Raw genomic sequence first — 25,177 nt, forward strand, 5'->3', positions numbered from 1 at the left:
TGAAAACAAAAACTTTTCAATTAAAGCATAATGTATGATGTGTTAGTTTTAAGTGTACAGCAAAGTGTTAGATATATATGCTGCTAAGTCGCTTCACTCGTGTCCGACTCTGTGCGACCCCATAGACGGCAGCCCACCAGGCTCCGCCGTCGCTGGGATTCTCCAGGCAAGAACCCTGGAGTGGGCTGCCATTTCCTACCAGGCTCCTCTGTCCATGGGATTTGCCAGGCTTAGGAGTCGGACACGACTGAGCGACTTCACTTTCACTTTTCACCTTTATGCACTGGAGAAGGAAATGGCAACCCACTCCAGGGTTCTTGCCTGGAGGATCCCAAGGACGGTGGAGCCTGGTCGGCTGCCGTCTACGGGGTCGCACAGAGTCGGACACAACTGAAGCGACTTAGCAGCAGCAGCATATATATCAGATCAGATCAGATCAGATCAGTTGCTCAGTTGTGTCCGACTCTTTGCAACCCCATGAATTGCAACACGCCAGGCCTCCCTGTCCATCACCAACTCCCGGAGTTCACTCAGACTCACGTCCATCGAGTCAGTGATGCCATCCAGCCATCTCATCCTCTGTCGTCCCCTTCTCCTCCTGCCCCCAATCCCTCCCAGCATCAGAGTCTTTTCCAATGAGTCAACTCTTCACATGAGGTGGCCAAAGTACTGGAGTTTCAGCTTTAGCATCATTCCTTCCAAAGAAATCCCAGGGCTGATCTCCTTCAGAATGGACTGGCTGGATCTCCTTGCAGTCCAAGGGACTCTCAAGAGTCTTCTCCAACACCACAGTTCAAAAGCATCAATTCTTCAGTGCTCAGCCTTCTTCACAGTCCTACACATATATACACACCTTCAGTTCAGTTCAGTTCAGTTCAGTCAATCAGTTGTGTCCGACTCTTTGTGACCCCGTGAACTGCAGCACGCCAGGCCTCCCTATCCATCACCAACTCCCGGAGTCCATCCAAACCCAAGTCCATTGAGTCGGTGATGCCATCCAACCATTTCATCCTCTGTCGTCCCCTCCTCCTCCCATCCTCAATCTTTCCCAGCATCAAGGTCTTTTCAAATGAATCAGCTCTTCACATCAGGTGGCCAAGTATTGGAGTTTCAGCTTCAACATCAGTCCCTCCAATGAACACCCAGGACTGATCTCCTTTAGAATGGACTGGTTGGATCTCCTTGCAGTCCAAGGGATTCTCAAGAGTCTTCTCCAACACCACAGTTCAAAAACATCAATTCTTCTCTAGTTGCTCAGAGATCCAGGTTCAGTCCCTGAGTTAGGAAGATCCCCTGGAGAAAGGAATGCCTACCCACTCCCATGTACTTGCCAGGAGAATTCCATGGACAGAGGAGCCTGGCGGACTACAGACAAAGGGTTGCAAACAGTCCGACATGAGTGAGTGACTAACATACAGTCACACACACACACACACGTTTCTTTTTTTCAGATTCTTTTCCAAAATATAAAATATTATAAGATAATAATTCCCTGGGCTATACAGTAGGTCTCTGCTGGTTAAAATAAAAAAAAATAATTTTTTGAAGTTTTGGATATAGAAAATGGAGTCTTAGATGATTGACTCATGGCTTGATGTAGTTGTGAGGAGCATTTGGGAGGAGAAGGTTATCAACAACATATCTGCCATGTTCCTTTAAAATGTTCTATGGATCCTTTCTTGTGCAGGATGGGTCACAGGTCTGACCATTTTATTTTTTATTTTGAGTCTTAATGATGTACTTAGTTAAGAAGACATCTTAACTAGAAGACATGCTGAGGTGACATTCTCGAGTGCTCTTTTGGACAAACTCACCAGCTCTTCCTTCGTAGTTCTTACACCTAACCTACTGATTAATTTGGGTCTTGTTCTTTTCCATGGCCTTGGAGGAGGTGCTGGTAATAAGTGTGACTCTCTAGAAGAGCAACAGAACAGGGGAGGAGGAGAAAGAACCAGATATTAGATGATTTACTCCCAGATGCTTCAAAATATTGACAGTATATTGCATTCCTGTCCTTTGCCAAGATAGAAATGAGCCTGACTTCACTGACGCAAGCCTCAGTAAATCTTCCTCATGCTCAGGCAGCCATCATTAAGCACTTCTGGTCTGCCATAGGCTTTGAAGACCCACTTCCAGCCAGAGCAAGGAGACACTGGGTTTTATCCTACTCCTAAAGTCCACAGGGAAGCCTGGTGGGCTGCTGTCTATGGGGTCGCACAGAGTTGGACACGACTGAAGTGACTTAGCAGCAGCAGCAGCAAAGTCCATGAGCCATTTGACCTCAGTTGTTTCTGTTACTTTCTAAGCTCGTTTCTCGTTCAGATGCTAACCAGCTGTCTACCAGGACTATTCTTGGTGTCACTTGTCCTGACATCTGGATGATGGAATTCTTCATCAGCTCAGCCATGTGTGTTCTCAAATGTGGACTGGTTGAGTCGGCTGCTCTAGGAACTGGTCACAGGCTGGTCCTCATTTCAGGGTTTCTGGGCTCTGTTTGAGGCCATTTCCCACTGCTCTATTTTCAGAGATTGGCGTGAAGACATGGTAGATTTGGAAGACTTGGTTGCTTTAGAATTTCAATTTTCACTTTTTAATGAGGTGGCACAGCTGTGGAGTTAGATTAGCTATTGGAATTTTATGGTGTGTGAGATTTGAGATGTCAAGGGAAGGGAGGAGGAAACACAAAATAATTAGTTACAAATTCATCCTCTTAACTTTGTCCTCAGAGGATCTGTAAAGTTCACACTGGCAGCTACCTTCAGTGCTGTGGGAACTAGGTTCCATCCAGCTGCTGTCCCTGTCTTGGGGTGGGCCTCTGGCCGGCCAGTTGTCATCTTTGAGTCTTCATTTTCTACTAATGGGGATTTTGAGCTTAGGAACATTAGGATTTTAGCTTAGGTAACCCTTGCCTAGGAGCTTGTTGAACCCACTAAAATTAGATATATAAGTATGGATGTTGGATGAATTTTTTTGGAGGAAGAGTATCCAAAACCTTCATCTAATTCTAAAGGATCTGTGACTGGAATAATATTATGAGAGACTGTATTGGATGGTTTCCATAGCCCATTCTAACCTGGATGTCCCTGGATTCTGGAATGCTTTATAACAAAAAGAAGTGGACGTCAGGCTCAGTTCCTGCCCACTGCCTGTGACGGAGCATCATCTAACTACTTTCATCCATGCTGAACTCTGCTTATCTCCTATAGGCTTTAATTAAATCATTCAATTATTCATTCATCCACTCATTCATTAAATATCTACTAGAAAGCCAATTAACAAATATTGATTGAGCACCTTCTCCATGTCAGGCAGTGTCAAAATGAAGCCCAACTGCTCAAATCAGGCATAATGAGCCTGAAAGCATTTTTGGAATCCCTCCTATACTTCCAGTACTACTGAAACTGGTGGGTTTTAATTTTGGCTGAATATTGGGGATCATTAAAGCTCTTACATCTTAGCCTTAGCCTAGACCCATTAAATCAGAATTCCTACGGGTTAGAGCTCAGGCAGTAGGGTTTTTAAAAAGTTGCCCCCATGGTCCAGTTGATTCCAAAGTGTAGCCAAGGTTGAGAACTGGTAATTGGGCTGGTGTTCCCTGGCCTGGAAATGACGTGAGTGGGCTAAGAAAGACCAGTAGCATGATTGTTTATAATTGTCAAATTGATTGGCATAAACTCCAAACCATGGTTTCAAGTCCTTAGAAAATCTGGCCCCTCTCCACATTTTTTCATTCATTCCACAAGAATTACTGTATGTCCAAGTTGTGCCAACCAATGATCTAGGCAGTCAGGATAGAATGAGGATAAGTCAGATAAGTTCTTTACTGTCTGGAATTTACATTCCAATGAAAGAGGCAAACCATTAGCATGTAAACACATTTATTGATAAGAGAGTCTCAGTGGCGGTGGTTATTGTTTAGTCACTAAGTTGTGAGTGACTCTTTTTGACCCCATGAACATAAAACAGTTATAAAACTTGTGTAGGAAACACGTTAGGTTAGTGGTCCCAAGAGTGATAGGATGGTGGAAGGTTAATTTAGGTTGACATGTCAGGAAAGGGCTCTCTGGAGACATAAATTTGAAGCTGAGGTTTCAATGCTTAAAAGGAGTAAGCTTTATGAAAACTAGGGGAGGAAGGACTCTAGGCAGTGATAAAAGCATGTGCGAAGCTCTTGGGGTAGTAAAAATGGAGATGAAATCTGAAGGTGATCTTTTGCCCTGGTGATTTAGAGCCTTGCAAGCATGGTTTGGGTTTCCTTTGAAATGCCCTGAAGAGAACTTGCCCTGAGGCCCCACTTTAGAATTGGGCATTTATTAAGTATTATTAGGTACAGGCAGTCCTCATATTATACAGTACTACATGGTCAAATCTCAGTTCCCACTGAATCCTGCAAAGCAAGGACAAGATTCCTATGTGTACAAGCTCCATGTAACATGGTACCATGCAAAGTGAGGACAACTGTATCGTGCATAATCCTATAATTATTTTTATGCTAGTCTTGTTTTCTTAATTTAATTGAGAGATCATTTGGCAAGGTGATGAGCCATTGAGCTGGTGGATTATTGCTCCCAGCTATTCACTCCCTTTGTGTGATTAGCTTACACCTTCCATGGGAGAAGTAGAAAGCCTTGCCTAATTTACTTTGGGCTTGGTCACATGACTTACCTTGGCCAGTGGGATAAGTAGACTGGACATTTGCTATGTTCAAGCAGAGTCAGTAAATGTGTGTTCTGCTTAGCCTCCCTCTACTGCTTTGCAATTCCTGCCCACTGCATGTCCCAGGAGGAGCTCCTCATTCATCTTGGTCCTACAGGGAGGAGATACACATGGCTGAGCTAAGTGGAGCTGAGGCAAGCCCAGCAGAGTCAATCAGAGTTGTAGTCAACCCACAGCCCTTAAGTAACATGAGCAAGAAATAAACATTCAACACAGTAAGCTGCTAGTAAGTGGGAGGTGTCTGTTTCTGAAGTGAAAACTGACTAATATAGCCTAGGTGGTACTGAAAACGCAGGACTCATGAAACAGTCCTGAAATATTTAATGACTGATTTAATGCAATCAGGAGCATGGTTCCTGAAGTCAGATTGCTTGGGTTTAAATACCAACTCTGACACACAATCTGTGAGATCATGAGCAAGTTACTCAACCTCACTATGCCTCAGTTTCTCCATCTGTAAAACTGAGATAATAGTAGTACCAACCACAAAGGTTTTTGTAATGATTAAATTAGTTCATATATGAAGTGAAGTGAAGTGAAGTCGCTCAGTCGTGTCCGACTCTTTGGGACCCCATGGACTGTAACCTACCAGGTTCCTCTGTCCATGGAATTTTCCAGGCAAAAGTATTGGAGTGCGTTGCCATTTCCTTCTCTAGGGGATCTTCCCAACTGAGGGATCGAACCCAGGTCTCCCGCATTGTAGGCAGATGCTTTACCATCTGAGCCACCAGAGAAGTCCATATATATGACCGTACATATATGTCTAAAGTGCTAGTGCTTTTTAACATACATGAAGGACTTAGACAAAAACACTGATTTTAAAAGATACATGCACCCTGATGTGCACAGAAGCATTATTTGTAATTGCCAAAATATGTAAGCAACCTAAGTATCCATCAACATATGACTGGATTAAGATGGGGTATGTATATATGTGTACACACACACACACACAATGGAGTACTATTTGACCATAAAAAATAATGAAATTTTGCTATTTTCAGAAACATGGATGGACTTGGAAGGCATTATGCTTAGTGAAATAAGTCAGTCAGAGAAAGACAGATGCTGTCTGATATCACTTCTGCTGCTGCTGCTGCTAAATCCCTTTAGTCTTGTCCGACTCTGTGTGACCCCATAGACGGCAGCCACCAGGCTCCCCCATCCCTGGGATTCTCCAGGCAAGAACCCACTCCAGGCAAGGAGTGGGTTGCCATTTCCTTCTCCAATGCAGGAAAGTGAAAAGTGAAAGTGAAGTCACTCAGTGGAATCTAAAAACTACTTTGAATATAACAAAGAAGCTGACTCACAGATTCAGAGAACAAACTAGTGTTTACCAGTGGGGAAAAAAAGGGAGGAGGGGCAACACAGAGGTAGGGGAATAATTGGTACAAACTATTAGATATAAAATGTGCTACAAGGATGTATTGTACAACATGGGGAATATAGACCATATTTTGTAACAACTATAAACGGACTATAATCCTAAAAATTGTTATTACTATATTGCACATCTGTAACATATAAAATTGTACAACTATGCCTCAATTACAAAAAAAAAAGGGAATTTAAAAGTATGTACATGAAGTGCTTAAAATTGTGCCATGGTACACAGTATTTGCTGCTATTGTTATTATTCAATATTTAGCCTAGCTTAATTTTGACAATACAGTCATCTTTATTATACATTTAAGTTTTTTCTTTCATTTTATGCATTATTTAAAGTGACTTCTTACCAACTACAGTTCATTAAGTCGATTTTGTGTTGAGTATCTAAGAACTTCTCTGTGAATGTAATATTCCTCTGTATTCAGTGAACCTGTTTTTATTCTCATTTCAGGTCAAAGATGAAAAGTTTCAGCAGAACCACATTTTATACATAATACATGTCTTCTACATGATGCTTTAGCAAGTGAGAAAGGATTTTTATTAAGTAGAAAATAATTAATTAAAAAGAAACACAGAGTGAAATGAATGTCAAGCAATGGAGGAGATTCCAATATTGGAAACTGAATCATGACAGAGGAAGAGATGCTCATATTTAATAAAAGTGATGGACATGTGCTTAAAGCCAAAGAGCAAAAACAAGAATCAAACTTGCAATTTCATTTCAGAGAAAAGTCAAAAGCTTGTAAATCACGAAGTCTGTCAGTACAAAATTTACTTTAATTTCTCTTTCTTGCTTTATTGGTGATGCCTATTCACTCAAGCTTCTATTGTATAATGTACCCCTTTTTGTACAGCTCGCTGTGCCTCAGTTAAGCTTTACTAGCCATCCCACCCTAAAGCCTAATGCAAGCTAAAGGTTTTTCTTTTATTCCTTTATCTTTATTGGGCACCAAACTTAAGCCATCTATCAGGACTTTATACTCAGTTCCTGAATAGGCATTTGTTACCTGAAACTCTTCCCCAGTTTCCCAGAGTGTTCAAAATATTCACTGCCCCTTGAAATACTTTTACATCGAAAAATACAGACCTTTCAGCCAGAACTGATACTGCCACAATATAACTATTGATTGCCTGAGTTTTTATTTTTGAAACATCATCAGACAGTGGATGTGAACAGAAATAGGAAAGTCATCCAACTTAACCAGGTTTATCTCTGTGATAAGGATGTTCAGCAGCAGAGAATTGTCCCTGGGCATCAGAAGCCCTGAGAACAGAGGGAGAGTCATTGCTGAGGTTTTATTGCTACAGATCATCTTTGGGTGAGCTGGTGATGATAAAGAAATAATAATAAAACTAGAAACAAAATTTAGAGTTATTGGGAGACAGTCTGATGGACTGGAAACCTCATGGACTTGAGCAGCAGGTTATCTGTGATCTGATGTCACATCTTAGAATAAGTGCATCTTTCCATAAGTATTTTAGGTCTCATTTTCCTCATCCATGAGTCCAAAGCATCCTTTGAGCAAAGAGAAAAAAACATTTTTTCATTCAGGAACCGACTGCCTTGTCCCACACTATTTCATCACCAACAACTCACAAGACATAAACCTCCTATGGGCCGGGATATTGCCTGATTTGTTCATCCCTATTTTCAGTGCCTAGTACAGTACCTGACACACAGTAGACACTCAGGTTAGTTCAAAGAAAGGGGTGTCTTTGTACCGATGAGCTGGTCTCATGGGAGTTCAAGTTCAGGAACAGTTTCTGGCTGGACTTCATGAAGGTGAAATGCCATGAAAATTAAGAATCTGAGGCAGGATTGGGGAGCAGTCCCTTTCACTCTCAGCTAATCTATGCCTCTCTGTGCATTTGCTAATTTCTCTCCTTTCTTTGCATTGCTGCCTCCTAACATACATTTGCATATGGCCGTAAATATTTCCCCAAGCTTGCCTCCTGACTCTCATTGGTGGCTGCCCTGTTGTCTCTGTCTCTCAGTTCTCAGTTCCTAAGAGAAGAATCTGCTTAGCTGAGCTCATCTGTTGAACTCAGATATGGTAACCTGCAAACCTGCAATAGGATCTTCTGTTGGGTGACCAGGCTTGGTCTGGTCAGCTGTGGCTGGGGCGAGCAGAAAATGCACACAGGACAATGCATGGCTTTTAGGGGTATGGATGGTTACACAGAGCAGTTTCCCTTGAGTGCGGAGTGAGCCAGTAAGCAGACAAGTAATGAATGGCGTGTACATCAGGGCCCAGCAAGAAAAATGGCAGCAATCCAAGAGAGTTTCATAAAGGGAGTTTTTCAAAGGTATGAGCTGGGTGTAGGAAAACCATAGTGGGTATCACAGTACCTGGGGCTAGAATGCCTGAAGGAGAGGTACCAGCAGCTACCAGAGCTCAGAGACAGAGGGCCCCCCAAGTTGCTACCCTCTGTAGGTGGTGGTGGGATCTGTGACTCTTATGGGCAAGAGCAGGGGAGTAGTGAGTTACCCTGATCTTTCTCCCTCTTCCTGCTCTGCTCTCCTGCCATGGCTTCCATTAGCCAGACCCAGCTAGAAGCCAGAGAGCAAGGAAACCATTTAGCAGGGAAAATGGTGGAGATGTGGAGAACAGATATGATGGGCACACTGAGATATCCAGCATGAAGGGCATCACCAGTCTGAGAGGACAGAAAAAGGCAAGGATGCTGAGACAAGGGATTTTCATAACACTTCCCAGAGGCAGGATTCACACCAGAACTCAAGTCTCTTACTAAGCAGGGACTTTTTGAAAAGCCTCAGGGGACTATTTTGTGGGAAAAAAGGTCTCTGATTTATATCTCTGTTAATAATTTATCCTCACTTGGATTATTGGAGATGTAACTAAAGTGATTTTAGATATATATAGTCAAATGTTAAATAGATTTTCAGACACCTGAAGTTATACCTACACTTTTGATTTAAAGCAAAAAAAAAAAAAAAATTCTTTCATAAAAGGGAATGTATGTGTGTGTGTACATATGTGTGTTTTTGAATGCATATGTGAAATATATATATATAGATATAGATAGATAGATAGATCTGTGATTTGTGTCTATGTATGGATTTGTGTATGGGTTTCCCTGGTGGCTCTGTGGTAAAGAATCTGCCTACCAGTGCAGGAGACACAGGTTCAATCCCTGGGTTGAGAAGATCCCCTGGAGGAGGAAATGGGAATCCACTCCAGTATTCTTGCCTGAGAAATCCCATGAGCAGAGAAGCCTGGCAGGCTACAGTCCATGGGGTCCTAAAGAGTCAGGTAAGACTTAGCAACTAAACAACAACAATAACAACAACAATGTGTGTTGTTATATGTGTGTATAAACAAACATGGATTAGCCAAGAATATCTTTAAAAGTTTTTATTTGGCATATTTAAAATATTTGTTGACATATAATTGATTTACCATATTGTTTTAGCCATGGATAACTTAATGAGTTGATTTAACATTCCTAGTAGATGAAAATGTCCCAAGAAAACTGAACATGAGACAGGGCAAGGAGGGCAGTGGTGGAGAGACATAACAGGAGTCTTCTGAGGCATTGCACATGGAGGGAGGACCCACCAGAGGCACGGAGGTAATGTCAACAGCAGGCTCCCTTTAGAATTCTGCTTTGGTGTGGCGCAGTAGCAAAGAATCTGCTTGCCAGTGGAGATGCAAGAGACGCAGTTTTGATCCCTGGGTCAGGAAGATCCCCTGGAGGAGAAAATGGCAACACATTCCAGTATTCTTGCCTGAAAAATCCCATGGACAGAGAAGCCTGGCGGGCCACAGTCCATGAAGTCAGAAAGAGCTGGACATGACTGAGCAGGCATGCACAGGGGCTATTCCCGCAGGAACCTTTACGCAAACAGCTGGGTATTTCACAGCCCCAGTTCAATGTTCTGCTGACCCAGCTCTACATCTTCAACCAGGTTGTCCCAATCTAAGCAGCATTTCATTTTTCTTTCCTTGTCCAAAGCCTACCGATCTGTGGGCACAGCTCAAACTCACTGCCAGGGATCCCCACTACTCCAAGCCCCTCAGATTCACATAAATCCCCCCTATATTTTCAACAGTAGCACTGCTTTCTTGGGCAGTATTCCATGCCAGCCACTGTGCTGAATACATGAATAAGTATTGCCTTTCATCCTCAGAAGTCTCCTATGAGGAAGGGATTCATATTCATATTCATAATAGTTCTGTGCTTTAAATAAGGAAGGTGGGGCCAGTCCCAGCCAGCGAGTGGTAGAGAGATACACAGCCCTGGGCTTTGAGGTTCCACGCCCAGACACCCAATGTCATGCCACCTGACTTATTAGTGTTCATAGAAAGTAAGTTCCTTTTACTTATGTTACTAGTTTATAAACAAACACTTTGAGGATAAGAATGACATTCTTTTCTTGGGTATTTCTCAAGGCACATAGCTTGTTGCTAAGCCTAGTGAAGTGAAGTGAAACTGTTAGTTGCTCAGTTCTGTCCTACTCTTTGCAACCCCATGGACTGTAGCCCACCAGACTCCTCTGTCCATGGGATTCTCCAAGCAAGAACACTGGAAGGATTCTTGTATTGGCAGGCAGAGTCTTTACCACTGAGCCACCTGTGTCTGCCTACACCTTCAGTAACCCAATCAGTTCATGGATAGGAAGATTACCTGTAGTCCAGATGTCAGCTCTTCCCAGCTTGATCTACAGATGCAATGCAATCCCAATAAAAGGCCCAGCAAGTTATTTTGTGGATAGTAACACAGGGATTCTAAAGTTTATATGATGAGATCCCAAAAAGATCTGTTGATAAAATACCCCCAAAACTAACATCAAATTGAAGGAGAGGAACAAAATTAGAGGACTGACAGTATCTGACTCCGAGTTGTGCTAGAAATCCAATCAGATTGGTTTTGGTTCCCAGTTCCTGTCCTGTGCTTTCTTGCATCCTTTGGGTTTGCTTTTGTATAGTGGGCTGAATGGTGTCCTCACCCTGGGCGGGGGGAGGTGGAAAGATATGTCCATCTCCTAATCCCTAGAACCTGCACATGCTACCTAATTTTAGAGAACAGACTTCTCAGACGTAATTAAGTTCATGCTCATGAGATGAAGAAATCATCCTGTATTATCTGGTGGGCCCTGAATCCAGTAAGTGTCCTTTTTAAAGCTAAGTCCAGGGTGATTTGACAAACAGGAGGGGAGAAGGCACAGAGGGAGATATTGAAGTGATGTGACCAGAAGTCCAGGGGAGCTGACAGTCACCGGAAGCTGGAAAGGGCAAAGAACTGCAGAGGGAGTAGGGCTGTGCTAACACCTTGACTTCAGACTTCTGGCCTCTGGGACAATGAGAGGTAAATTTCTATTGTCTTAAGCCACCATTCCATGCTAAGTTGCTTCAGTCACGTCTGATCTTGGTGACCCTATGGACTGTAGCCCGCCAGGCTCCTCAGGCCATGGGATTCTCCAGGCAAGAATACTGGAGTGGGTAGCCATTTCCTTCTCCAGGGGATCTTTGCAGCCCGGGGATCCAACCTGAATCTCTTGCGTCTCCTGCATTGGCAGGTGGGTTCCTTACCACTAGCACCACCTTAAGCCACCCAGTTTTTGCTAATTTGTTATTGCAGCCACAGGATACTAATACATTGAGCCCCCTTCACTGTCTGAAATCTTATTTACCATTAACAGCCCAGCTTACATGTGCACTCACTTATGCAGCCTTCCCTGATCTCTCAAGCTAATGCTAATAGTTATCTCCTCTTTATTTCCCTGTTATAATCTATGCCTCTCTCATTGGGTTGAAGACATCAGTCTTGACATCCAACATAGCTGGATGGTTTGTTGTTGTTATTTAGTCACTAAGTCGTGTCTGACTCTTTGAGTTCCCATGGACTGTAGCCTGCCAGCCTTCTCTGTCCTTGAGATTTCCCAGGCAAGAATACTGGAGTGGGTTGCCATTCTCTTTTCCTGACCCAGGGATCAAACCCACATCCCCTACATTGGCAGGTAGATTCTTTCCCGCTGAGCAACCCAGGACACCCAGCTGGATGGTTAGAGGTAGGTTAAAAATCCTACCTCTGCCTCTTGCTACCTGTCAATAGATGAATGGAAGCAACTTAACCTCTTTGAGACTGTTTGCTCATCTACAAAATGGGTATGATAATAATGCCATTGTTTTTTACCCTTATCAGTGCTGTAATGTATGTAACATGCTTGGCATAGAGTGAACATTCAACATTGGTAGTTATTATTATTAATTATTATTATTAACATGGCCCTTTGTATATCCTTCTATGCATTATAGCATTATTTCAGTTCAGTTCAGTAGCTCAGTTGTGTCTGACTCTTTGTGACCCCATGAACCGCAGCACGCCAGGCCTTCCTGTCCATCACCAACCCCCGGAGTTTACCCAAACTCATGTCCACTGAGTCAGTGATACCATCTAACCATCTCATCCTCTGTCACCCCCTTCTCCTCCTGCCTTCAATTTTTCCCAACATCAGGGTCTTTTCAAATGAGTCAGCTCTTCGCACCAGGTGGCCAAAATATTGGAGTTTCAGCTTCAACATCAGTCCTTCCAATGAACACCCAGGACTGATCTCCTTTAGGATAGACTGGTTGGATCTCCTTGCAGTCCAAGGGATTCTCAAGAGTCTTCTCCAACACCACAGTTCAAAAGCATCAATTCTTTGGTGCTCAGCTTTCTTCACAGTCCAACTCTCACATCCATACATGACCACTGGAAAAACCATAGCCTTGACTAGACGGACCTTTGTTGGCAAAGTAATGTCTCTGCTTTTGAATATGCTATCTAGGTTGGTCATAACTTTCCTTCCAAGGAGAAAGCATCTTTTAATTTCATGGCTGCAATCACCATCTGCAGTGATTTTGGAGCCCCCCAAAATAAAGTCAGCCACTGTTTCCACTGTTTAATAACAATATTTAATAATTATATAACAATTCTATTATATAATAACATATATATATGTATATAAAATAACTCTCTTCTCTCCTAAGGAACCACATTTTTCTTGATGGCAAAGGTCAGGATTGGTTCATCTCTGCCCTCCCCCACCAAATGATTGTTGGGAGAGCTTGTAGGTGATCAGTCTTCAATACATATTGAAAAATTTGGTTTTGCAAAAATAGCCATATCTCTTGTTTTGTCATCTGTAAAATGGAGATCAAATCATACCAAAGTCACCTTCAAGACCTCTTTCATTTCCAACAGCATCAGTCCATGAGCTCAGATGCCAGCATCAAGTCAGCTCCATTGGTCATGGTACAGCATGACTGTGTGTGTGTGTGTGTGTGTGTGGTGGGTGGGGAGATACAATAAAATCTCCAGAAGTACCCTGTAGCCCTTGATTGCTGCTGGCTGGGCTTTCTGTTGTGACTTTGAAGATGGCACGTTACTTTAGGAAGTAATTCTTTTCCCTGAATTTGAAAATTAGTACTTTCCTTGAACATCATTAATAAGGGCATGTACCCTGGATTTAAATTGCTTGCATTCAAATCCCACATCTGCCTCTTATTCTTTGTGTGGCTCCGGGAAAAATGACTTCGTTGCTCTCTGCCTCTGTTTCCTCAAGAGTGAAATGGGATGGCCAGGGTCATTGGGTGGATTTAGTAAGTTATTAGAGGTACTTCGGGTTTGGCTCATGGTTAGCGTTCGATAAATATTAGCCAGCACCTTCGTCACCACCACTGCCATCATCACCATCATCACTCTGAAGTCATGTTTGCTAAGAACTAAGCAAGTTAACATTGTTTTTGTGTTCATAAATTTCCTATATCTTATTGTGAGGGCCTGGTTTCTTCTTCCTCCTTTCTTAATTGTCCATTTCTAAGCCACTTCCAGCCTATACTGTTAGGACTTATCTCTAATGGAGAGAAAACCTTAATAGTGGGTGGGTTAATAGGAGAGATTCTTGTCTTTAAGAATTTTCTGTTTATTAGAGGTCCTAATAATATTGTACATCTTAATGGAAGAGAACAGTTACATTTTTATGCTTCTTGGCTGAGCTGCAGATAGAACTGGTCTCAAAAGCCATTTGTGAGGTGACCTGATTCAAAGTTCCTTCCCTGGGGGTTTCCCTGGTAGCTCAGATGGTAAAGAATCTGTCTGCCAATGCAGGAGACATGGGTTCAATCCATGGGTCAGGAAGATCCCCTGGAGAAGGGAATGGCAACCCACTCTAGTTTCCTTGCTTGGAGAATTCCACGGATAGAGGAACCTGGAGGGCTACAGTCCATGGGGTTGCAAAGAGTTGGACACGACTGAGCCACTAACATTTTGCTAACACTTTCCCTGGAGGCTTAGACGATTAAGAATTTGTCTGCAATGTGGGAGACCTGGGTCGATTCCTGGGTCTGGAAGACCCTCTGGAGAAGGCAATCCACTCCAGTATTCTTCCCTGGAGAATTCCATGAACACAGGAGCCTGCTGCTGCTGCTAAGTCACTTCAGTCATGTCCTGGCAGGCTACAATCCATGGGGTTGCAGAGTCCCAGACAACTGAGCAACTAACACTTTCACTTTCTATCCATTCCCACCACTAGATAGCACTGTGCCCGTAGTTTTAGTGTCTTCTTTATTGGTTTAGAAAAATGAAACCAGTTCACAAAACATACAAAGAAGTTTCTCAACACGATTACTTGGTGTGAAAAGGTACCTCCCAGGATTAAATTAAGAGCTTTTAGAAACAGTTGGTGGATGGAACAATTTAAATCTCTTTTTGTGTTTTCTTAATTCCTGGTAAGATGATTAGCCAGCAAGCAGAAAATTTGTGAAATTCCTCTGAAAAGGGTAAAGTTGCTGCAATAGTTCTCTTAATGAAACAGCAGTCACTTTCTTTGCCCACCTTTCCTGTCCCGTCTTTAATCCTGAAATATAATCTTCCCACCTGTGCAAATGGAACTTTGAATTTACTTTTAAAGATGGATATTAAGTGATACCAACAAAATAGTGAGGATTAGATTAATACCCAAAGAGCTGGAATGAATTAAGCAATTAAAGATACTTTCCCTCATGAGTGCCCTTTTGGATACAGGCATTTTTAGCTACAGGGCTTCCCCGGTGGCTCAGGCATGAAGAACCTGCCTGCCAATGCAGGAGATCTGGTTTGATCCCTGGTTCGAGAAAATCCCCTGGAGAAAGAAATGACAACCCACTCCAGTAGTCTTGCCTGGGAAATCCCATGGACAGAGGAGCCTGGTTGGCTACAGAACATGGAGTTGCAAAAGAGTCAGACACAACTTAGCAACTAAACAACATTTTAGTTAGAGTGCCTGCAATTTGAATATATGTGAAAGTAATTTATAAAACCCAAAGTATAAACTATTAATACTACCTTTAATTACATATGTCTCATTGAACACAGGGGAATCGTTTATTGGATTGTGATTTTTTGATAGTGGCCAGGGAAAATTATGTTTTGGTAAGAAAATAATCACACTGAGAGAAAGAGATGAGAGAATGCTTCAATAGTATTGTGAAATGAATTAGACATATGGTAGCAGAGAAATGAGAAAGCGGAGACAAAGAAAGAATGCATCTCTCATTTCTGCCTTTGAGAATTTTCAGTGTAAGGGGAGAAATAAAACATTAGCATCTATGAAGAGTCATTTTGTGAGATAAACAAAGCAAATATCAATTGGTTTAGGGCAGGGTATAGCATGCTTTAACTGCTAGGAGGCGGCCTGTTGACCTAATAAGAAGGCAAGAGGCTTATGATGGAAGGTTTCATAGTATGAATGGATTTCAAAATGAAAGAGAGGGACATGGCTTGGTGAGGCCTGTGAAAATGGCATTTGGGATGAATTTGTGTGTTGGGGAGAGATAGGGCACCTCTGAAGCTTCAGTGATGAAGACAGATGGGAAGAGAACCTGTTTAAATTATTGAGTATCCACAGTAGATTCCAACATCAGGGTGAAAATTATATTTCTCTAAGCGTGCTGATTCACCTGTAGAATTAGGAGCATTGCTCCCGTTGGTTTTCAGCTCTCTCATTGATCCTACTTCTCTCTCTCTTCTCAGAAACATAGGGCACTCATTTGAAATGAAGTTGATTGGTGGAGAGCTCAGTGACTTTTCGTAAAATAGGTTTTCTTTAGAAACAAGATTCAAGGTAATTTTTTTTTCAGATTCCCTTCTCTTCAGGTGGTTTCCATTTAGGGAATCAGTATGAAGCTGTGTCTCCACACAACTGGGAACCAGGGGTAGAGACACTTGAAGGCAAGTGTAGGAAGGAAGCTGTCATGGCAGCGGGATGTCTATTTCAGAAACTATGAGACCATGATGCCGTCTCTCCTTTGGGCCTTGGTTTCTTCATCTGTGAAGTGGAAGGAATACTGCCTGCTGTCTCTGACCACATGGTTGTTAAGTGGTAAACGGATGTGAAAACTCTGAAAAGTGGTAAAGAGGATACAAAACAAGGCCAAATATCATATTGATAAAAAGCTGTGACAAATATGAGCAATGCCTTCCTTTCAATGCCTCCTCACAACATCGATAGGCAAAATGCTCATCTTAGCATTGAGTCAAATGTTGTGTTTTTATATCCTTTGGATCCATAACCTTATAAAATTTGTACTTATTAAGCATTTATTGTGCACAGCTCAAGGCTCCTTTCTTTTCCCAAGGAGCAGAAGAAATGCAAAGATCCTCGAATAAGCTCCCTGAACTTTTTATTGCTACATGATTACTTTGTTTTTCCTTTTTTTCCTTTTTTAGTGGTGGGGAAAGAGAAATCTAGAAAATTGGTCGTTAAGAAAGGCATGATTGTAAAATTTTTTAAAAAGTGTGTTTGGGTGCTCATTAAAGGTATCCAATTACATCACGGCAAGTGAGTCAGCTCATAACTGCCGCGTGTTTCCTACAGCATCTCAAGGCTGCATGTGGTCCTTCATTGGCCTCCGGGGTGCTGTCTGGGGCCTATCTCCTGAAGCTGGCAGTGCCCAGTGGAGTCTTCAGAGGCAGTGGTGGCGGGGACTGCTGCTTTACATTTGGCTGCTGTTTTGAATGTGGCTGCTGGTGGATTTTAAGGGTTCTAATTAACTTCACTTTTTAATTGTGCAAGTTTTCAGGATTTCTGAAATGAAGAGCCCTTGTTTTGGAAAAGGAACATCAACCACTGTCTGTTCAGCTCTGTGGGGTTTTGTCTGGTTTTAGGGGGTGCTCAGGGAAGTGATCTGGCTCCTCATTTCTGAGCTGCAGTGGGGAGGGCATTGAAATGAAGATATTGCTAATATCTATCACAACTTTTTATAAATATGATATCCATTTTTGTGGTATAGCTGGGGATCAAGAACAAAAGACTGAATAATCAAACACACAAGCAGCTTAGAAGTAGGGCCTGGGGGATATTGAGAATGCTGGAGTTGATGATTTGGCGGGGAGCATGTTGGAAGGCAGAAGTGGGGTCAGGCCTCTAGAGGTCAGCACCTGGGGAAGCTCACAGCCCAGATCCAGGGGCCAGAGCAGCCTGGGGACCTAGAATCGGATCAGCTGACAGAGGGTCCTGATGGACTGCCAATATCTGCTGGACCTTGTCCCCTAGGTTGGCAAGTCAACTCCCACTTTTGGCTTCCTTCCAAACTGCCACCCCCACTGACCACTCTTCATGGAGGTGGAGGCTCACAGAGATAGAGGAGGCTGAAAGCAAAATGTACTTTCATATGCTCAAGGCTTGCTGTTGATATTCTCTGCCATGCTTGCCCAATGCTTACCAGTGATCCTGGACTTAGTTGCCATGTTTCCTCTTCCAGGAAACTTCCCTGGGTTGGTCCCTAGCCTTGGTGCGTCTTGGAGGCCATGGTACATTCCTTTGTAATGCTTCACTTTCCTCACCGCCCCTAGACTCTGAATTCCTTGAAGGCAGATGCCCCCTGACCTGAGTGGTGCTTGGAGCAGAGGCTGGAGCTTGGTCCTCACTCCAAAGTTTCCTGAGAACATGCCAAGTGTCTAGATCAGGGTTTTCAAAACTGCATTTATTTTGATGCCTCCTTCGCAATTTTTGCCATGCCCACAGGACCCTTTGTAATTTAACTTAATCTTTTCCTCAAATAAATTTGAAATCAAATCATCCTTATAAAACTAGCTTTGTTGTAAGCGCTGATACATGTGAAATGACAGGTTTGCTAAGCTGGCAATAATTTTTTCTAATGTACATTTAAATGAATATATAAAAATTAAAGCAAAAGTTCTATCTTTATACTCATCTCACATGCCACTTATGCTGAATCCATGTGCACTGGGGTGCTTACACTAATCCTGAGTGACTGAATCCCCTGCTACTGCCCCACTTTGAGCATCACCATCACTCTGCTACAGCCACTAGTGCTAGGGGCACCGCTGCTGCCCACCTGCCTGCTCTAGATGCCCTTGGTCACACAGGACTCCCCCCATCTTTTTTTTTTTTGTAATTTTCCTCTTTCTTTTTATTGGGGTATAGTTTTTCTTTTATTTTTCAAACTTAAAAAATTTTAAATTAGAATATAACTGCTTTACAATGTTGTGTTAGTTCCCACTGTACAACAAAGTCAATCAGCTACAGGTATATATATATCGCCTCCTTCTTGGACCTCCGCCCCATTCTGCCTCTCTAGGTCATCACAGAGCACTGAGCTGAGCTCCCTGTTCTATGGAGCAACTTCCCATGAGCTATCTGTTGTTATACACATGGTAGTACATATATCTCAATGCTGCTGCTGCTGCTAAGTCACTTCAGTCGTGTCCGACTCTGTGCGATCCCATGGACGGCAGCCCACCAGGGTCCCCGGTCCCTGGGATTCTCCAGGCAAGAACACTGGAGTGGGTTGCCATTTCCTTCTCCAATGCATGAAAGTGAAAAGTGAAAGTGAAGTCACTCAGTCGTGTCCGACTCTTAGCGACCCCATGGACTGCAGCCTACCAGGCTCCTCCATCCATGGGATTTTCCAGGCAAGAGTACTGGAGTGGGGTGCCATTGCTCTTTGTCTAAAATAAATCTCACCAGCTTCTTATGCTTGAGTGGTCTTGCTTTTACTTGTGAATGGTGGATTTTAATCTGTAACAAGGTATTAAAAGCTATTAAGATGATACAAATGAATGGCAACTATGGGCTACAGGGAATGGAATTTTTAGTCAAGAGTGGCAGATTCTTTAAGGAATAAATTTGCAGTGGAGGGACATTTGGGGCAACTCTCATAACCTCTGTGGGACTTCCCTGGTGTTTCAGTGGTTAAGAATCTGCCTTGCAATGCAAGGGAAACAAGTTCAGTCCCTGGTTTGGAAACTAAGATCTCACATGCCATGGAGCAACTGGTGCCACAACTAGAGAGCCTGTGTGCTGAAACAAAAGATCCTGCATATCGCAACTAAGACCCAATGTAGCCAAATAAATAGAAACAAAAACCCCAAAAACTATACTCCAATAAAAAGAAAGAGAAAAAATACAAAACAAACGAACAAAGACAGGAAAAAAGAAATGCAAAAAGGCAAAATGGTTGTCTGAGGAGGCCTTAGGAATAGCTGAGAAAAGAGACTCAAAAGGCAAAGGAGAGAAGGAAAGATATACCCATCTGAATGCAGAGTTCCAAAGAATAGCAAGGAGAGATAAGAAAGCCTTCCTCAGTGATCAATGCAAAGAAATAAAGGAAAATATTAGAATGGGAAAGACTAGAGATCTTTTCAAGAAAATTAGAGATACCAAGGGAACAATTCATGAAAAGCTGGGCATAATAAAGGACAGAATGGTATGTTCCTAACAGAAGCAGAAGATATTAAGAAAAGGTGGCAAGAATACATGGAAGAACTGTACAAAAAGGATCATCATGACCCAGATAACCACAATGGTGTTATCACTCACCTACAGCCAGACATCCTGGAGTGCGAAGTCAAGTGAACCTTAGGAAGAATCACTACAAGCAAAGCTAGTGGAGATAGTATAATTCCAGCTGAGCTATTTCAAATCCTAACAGATGATGCTGTTAAAGTGTTGCACTCAATGTGCCAGCAAATTTGGAAAGCTCAGCAGTGACCACAGGACTGAAAAAGGTCAGTTTTCATTCCAATCCCAAAGAGAGACAGTGCCAAAGAATGTTCAAACTACCATACAATTGCATTCATTTCACATGCTAGCAAAGTAATGCTCAAAATTCTCCAAGCTAGGCTTCAACTGTATCTGAACCAAGAACTTTCAGATGTTTGAGCTGGATTTAGAAAAGACAGAGGAACCAGAGATCAAATTGCCCACATCTGTTGTATCATAGGAAAAGCAAGAGAATTCCAGAAAAACATCTACTTCTGCTTCATTGGCTATGCTAAAGCCTTTGATTGTGTGGAACACAACAAACTGTATAAAATTCTTAGAGAGATGGGAATACTAGACCATCTCACCTGCCTCCTGAGAAACCTGTATGCAAGTCAAGAAGCAATAATTAGAACCGGACATGGAACAACATACAGGTTCAAAATTGGGAAAGGAGTACATCAAGGCTATATGTTGTCACCCTGCTTATTTAACTCATATGTACATCATGTGAAATGCCAGGCTGGAATCAAGATTGCCGGGGGAAATATTAATAACCTCAGATATGTAGATGTCACAACCTTTATGGCAGAAAGTGAAGAGGAAACTAAAGAGCCTCTTGATGAAAGTGAAAGAGGAGAGTGAAAAAACTGGTTTAAAACTCAACATTCAAAAACTAAGATCATGGCATCCAGTCCATCACTTCATGGCAAATAGATGGGGAAGCAATGGAAACAGTAACATACTTTATTTTCTTGGGCTCCAAAATCACTGCAGATGGTGACTGTAGCTATGAAATTAAAAGACACTTGCTTCTTGGAAGAAAAGCTATAACCAACCTCGGTTCAGTTCAGTTCAGTTCAGTTGCTCAGTCATGTCCGACTCTTTGCGACCCCATGAATAGCAGCACGCCAGGCCTCCCTGTCCATCACCAACTCCCGGAGTTCACTCAGACTCACGTCCATCGAGTCAGTGATGCCATCCAGCCATCTCATCCTCTGTCGTCCCCTTCTCCTCCTGCCCCCAATCCCTCCCAGCATCAGAGTCTTTTCCAATGAGTCAACTCTTCTCATGAGGTGGCCAAAGTACTGGAGTTTCAGCTTTAGCACCATTCCTTCCAAAGAAATCCCAGGGCTGATCTCCTTCAGAATGGACTGATTGGAACTCCTTGCAGTCCAAGGGACTCTCAAGAGTCTTCTCCAACACCACAGTTCAAAAGCATCAATTCTTTGGTGCTCAGCTTTCTTCACAGTCCAACTCTCACATCCATACATGACCACTGGAAAAACCATAGCCTTGACTAGATGGACCAAAAGCAGAAACATTACTTTGCCGACAAAGTTCTGTGTATTCAAAGCTATGGTTTTTCCTGTAGTCAAGTACGGATGTGAGAGTTGGACCATAAAGAAGGTTGAGCACCGAAGAATTGATGCTTTTGAACTGTGGTTTTGGACAAGACTCTCCTGAGTCCCTTGGACTACATGGAGATCAAACCAGTGAAATCCTAAAGGAAATCAACCCTGATTATTCATTGGAAGGACTTATGCTGAAGCTGAAGCTCCAATACTTTGGCCACTTGATATGATGAGCCAAATCATTAGAAAAGACCCTGATATTGGGAAAGATTGAAGGCAGAAGGAGAAGGGGATGATAGAGGATGGGATGGTTGGATGACATCACTGACTCAGTGGACATGAGTTTAAGCAAGCTCTGGGAGATGGTGAAGGACAGGGAAGCTGGCATGCTGCAGTCCATGGGGTCACAGAGTTGGACACACTGAGTGACTGAACAACATCTCATAACTTCTACACCATCACCCTTAGGTTAGAAATATCTGTAGTCTTTACATGCACCCCAATGTTCATTGCAGCACTGTTCACAATAGCCAGGGCTTGGAAGTAACCTAAATGTCCATCAACAGAGAAATGGATAAAGAAGATGTGGTTCATATCTACAATGGAATATTACTCAGCTCTAAAGAGGAAGGAAACTGGGTCATTTGTAGAGATGCAGATGGACCTAGAATCTGTCATACAAATGAAATATGTCAGAAAGTGAAAAACAAGTATCATATATTGATGGATGTATGTGGAATCTAGAAAAATGGTACAGATGAACCTATTTGAAGGGCAGAAATAGAGATGCAAATGTAGGGAATGGACATGTGGACTTGGTAGGGGAGGGGAGTGGGATGGGTTGGGAGATTGGGATTGACATATGCGCACTGCCATGTGTAAAACACACAACTAGTGGGCACCTACTGTATAGTGCAGGGAGCTCAGCTTGGTGCTCTGTGATGGCCTAGACGGATTCGATGGGGTGGGGGTGGGAGGGAGTTTAGAGGGAGGGGATGTATATATAGACATAGCTGAATCACTTCACTGTACAGCAGAAACTAACGCAGAATTGTAAAAGAATTCTTCTACAATTTTTAAAGTTGTAAAAGAATTTTACAATTTCAATTTTAAAAAATTATAAAAGTTTTTTATTTTTTTAGATTTTTTTCTTGAACTTTTCTTTTTTTTTAAAATTTAATTTTATTTTTTAACTTTACAGTATTGTATTGGTTTTGCCATATATCAACATGAATCCACCACAGGTATGCATGTGTTCCCCATCCTGAACCCTCCTCCCTCCTCCCTCCCCATACCATCCCTCTGGGTCATCCCAGTGCACCAGCCCCAAGCATCCAGTATTGTGCATCGAACGTGGACTGGCGACTCATTTCATATATGATATTATACACGTTTCAATGCCATTCTCCCAAATCATCCCACCCTCTCCCTCTCCCACAGAGTCCAAAAGACTGTTCTATACATCAGTGTCTCTTTTGCTGTCTCGTATACTTGGTTATTGTTACCATCTTTCTAAATTCCATATATATGCGTTAGTATACTGTATTGGTGTTTTTCTTTCTGGCTTACTTCACTCTGTATAATAGGTTCCAGTTTCATCCACCTCATTAGAACTGATTCAAATGTATTAAAAAAGAACATTATTGATTATTATTACATGACTGTAACATTTTCTATTTCAGGATTAAACAATCCTAGCTTCCCTAACTTTTGGCCTACTAGTTATTTTGTATCTGCACACACACCTTCCCCCCCCGCCTTTTTTTTCTGAATTCCCCTCTTTTTTTTTCCCTGAATTTTTCCTCATAGACTGGAGGCAGCAATTTAATTAGTGACTTCTGAGGAAATTAAGGACTCAGTGCCTGGGTTTATGAGTATAATTGTGCCCTGTTTCCTAAACACATGTCTGTGTATAAGAAACAAATGCTTTATAAACCTGAGTGCCACAGCAGCTAATGGGAGGAGCATTCCTCTGGGGTCACAAGAGCAGGTCCTAACCCTGCCTTTGTGAGTCTGAACTCTGTGACTGTGAGTCAACCACTGATCTTTTCTTTCTTAGCTTCTCATCTGTAAAAGAGGGAAAGTGATGTTTTCCACATCCTATTCACCCAAAGTTATGCTTACGGTGAGGAAGCAAACAGAGTATGCTGTCCTGTACCTGCCAGCATCATCTCAGAGCACCTGACACAACGTATGCCTGGTTGTGCTGGACATGTTGGCTGGCCGAGCTGAGGGCCACCTGCCTCTCCTCTGTAAGAGAGGATGTCCAGCTGACAGTGTCAGTGCTGCTGAAGATGCTCCAGAGACTGTGGGAAACCCAGGGGAAGCTGTGAAAGATTCTGAAACACCCCACACCTTTTGAGTCATTGTACATCACATGTGGAGGCCACGCGGTTGACACTGACTATAATATCTCTCTTATCCTTTCTATTGGGTGAACTGAGCCCACAGTGTTTAGCCATTGCATTCTACGGTCTCCTTGTTTTTGTTCCATTGCTTTAAGGAGACTGTAGGGCCGGCTCTGAGCCAAGTTGAGGGCAGTGGCTGCCAGGATTGTCTGAGAGCCAAGTGTGAGCCTTCTGTAAGCCCAAGGGGGCCACAACACCTCATATCCAGCAGGGAGGGAAACTCATGGCTCATAAAACTCAGCGCAGGAGAACAAAAAGAGACATTCAAGTCGGTCTAACTCAAAGGACGTTTCAATGGAGTCTGGCTGATAGAGGCTCAGATTCTGGACTCTTCGGTCAGATGGTTGCCTCTGGGGTGACACTGCTAGGTCGTTGGTGACCTCATTTTTGCTCTGGAGAGACATGGATAGGTATCACAAGACTCTCGTCTGACCAGGGCTGAATGGCGGCCTCTGTTTAAAGACAGATGTCTGACAGGACCGGCCTGGCTGATGGAGGATGTCAGGAGAGCCCTGACAAAGACAGGGGTGGGTGGGGGCAGTCAAACAGTGTTTCCCTCTGTACCGGCTGGAACCAGTCCGAGGTCCCTGGAGGCTCTTTTCACGAGCCTCTTCTTCCTCCTCCTCGCCTCCCACCCCAAGCCAAATGATGTAATTGTGATAAATAACCTCAGTGAGCATCCTGGCCGGCATAAATTCATCCTTGTTAATTTGTGCTTAGCTTGAAACCTTTGTCATCACAGATCACGCCTAATCCAAATACATGCCTAAACTTAGTTCTGGACCTGCAGTGTTATTAGTGAATTATGTGGGTTTGGATGAGGGTAGGATATTGTTAGCAGGCTAGTCAGCTGGAGGAGGGAGCTCTGGGTGTTCCCACAGGATCTGAATGAAAACACGATGTCTAATATTTCAGCAAGCACTCCCCCCGCCGCTTCCAGAACCATTGCAAAACCCAGCCATTAAGGCTGCTACTGGAATCTTGGCACATTCTTTCTGCCTCGTTGCTGGGAATCATTTGTAAAGTTATGTTGTGGCAATGTACTTGAATGATACTAATCACGTCCAGCTCTGTTATTTCTTTCACACGAGGGACTGTGTGTTAGTAACCAACTCAGAGCTTATTCCCACAAATCCATTTATTTCTCTCTGCGAATTGAGGATGGAATTTCTTCTTTAAAAATCACATATGTTGATTACAGTTGACCTTTCTATTGTCTAGAGATGAACACCAGAAACCATCAGTTTGAAAGGTATTTCCAAGATCATGTTTTGGGATTGAGTTTATCTTTGTAGAAAGAATCAAATGAGTAGGGAGTA

The sequence above is a fragment of the Bos indicus genome, chromosome 2, assembly GCF_029378745.1.
Source record: "Bos indicus isolate NIAB-ARS_2022 breed Sahiwal x Tharparkar chromosome 2, NIAB-ARS_B.indTharparkar_mat_pri_1.0, whole genome shotgun sequence".
Taxonomy (NCBI): Eukaryota; Metazoa; Chordata; class Mammalia; order Artiodactyla; family Bovidae; genus Bos; species Bos indicus.